This window comes from Chinchilla lanigera, unplaced genomic scaffold (genome assembly GCF_000276665.1).
Source record: "Chinchilla lanigera isolate Chin_1 unplaced genomic scaffold, ChiLan1.0 scaffold00212, whole genome shotgun sequence".
Taxonomy (NCBI): Eukaryota; Metazoa; Chordata; class Mammalia; order Rodentia; family Chinchillidae; genus Chinchilla; species Chinchilla lanigera.
This window is the reverse complement of record NW_004955613.1, coordinates 40983-42172: the sequence shown is the minus strand read 5'-3', so window position 1 is coordinate 42172 and position 1190 is coordinate 40983. Positions and strand designations below refer to the sequence as shown.

The following is a 1190-nucleotide window of genomic DNA, read 5'->3' as shown; positions in this document are numbered from 1 at the left end:
TGGGGTCCTCCTCAAAGTGGATGTGAAGGTTCCATTGCAGGGGAGCTGGGCCCTCAGAATGAAGGACGTGCAGACCTCACAGTGTCCTCCCACTCTCCCACCCCAGGCTCCTTGCTTCTTGCTCCTCGCAGAAGCACTGGGTCAGGACAAAGCCCAGCATGCAGCAGGGCGGTGCACACAGCACGGATGCCTCACCTTCCCACATATCATTGTCTGTCACGCTATAGGACTGGTCTCGGGTAAGGAGGTGGGGAGAGGAAAATGCAGCCAGGAGCAAGAGGGGAAGCTGCAGCGCTGAGCTCTGGAGGAGAGCAGCCCTGCTGAGGGCAGCACAGCGTCTCCTTGAAAGGAAATGGTGAGGAGGGGGCAGGGAGGGGCTCTGGGCTCCTGCAGAGACTGCATCTCCAGGGGAAGCAGATTCCTCACCTGGGCCTCACTTTGCTCCTCCAGGAGGACAGAGCAGACTAAAGAAATGAGGGTCAGCGGCCACACAGGTAAGACAGCACAGCTCCTGAGAGGGTCCATGAGGTTCAGCTCTGAACACTCAGCCCAGGGGTTCAGGTGTCCTCTGAGATGTGCTCATGTGGAGCAAGGAAGAAGACTGAATGAGTACAGGATGCCAATTTTCTAGTGTATCATAACAGAATATGCAAAATAAAGCTGAAATGTTTACCACATTATTAAAAACAGAATTTCCTGGAGAATGTAGAAAGAAGACACCAGTGAATTTAGGTACCAATCTTTCTACAGAAAAAAAGCAAAATTGGATTCTGCAGGACATATTTGTGATTACTTATTATTTTGTGTTTGAATCTCAAGGACACAGTGTAAAAATTTACATCTGCAAATATAGTACTTAGCTACAGAACAGAAAGTTCAGATCAAGGTAAAACCTTGCATTGCAAGTAACTTGTTTTTTGTGTGTTCCACAAGAGTATGAAACATTTCTCATAAACTTTAACTTGATAATCAAGGGATGTCTGGTAATAAGAGTACTCTTTGATGCCAAGTGATACACGACCATGACACTAAACTAATGGTCATTCGCTCTCTCTCTCTCTCTCTCTCTCTCTCTCTCTCTCTCAGCTCTAGAGATTGTGCGTGATTCTTATGGTTTGTGTCTGCATGTTCCCCCAAAGCCTCATGCAGTCATGGGGCAGGCTTCTAGAGTTTATGATTGATTCATGGTC

At 47.6% G+C, this 1190-nt stretch overlaps 1 protein-coding gene across 1 annotated transcript in view; it reads right to left on the bottom strand.

The window, feature by feature from the left end:
* Window positions 1-1190, bottom strand: part of LOC106147644 (butyrophilin subfamily 2 member A2-like) — a gene marked incomplete in the record, with an annotated part of 24083 nt that overhangs the window by 18349 nt on the left and 4544 nt on the right.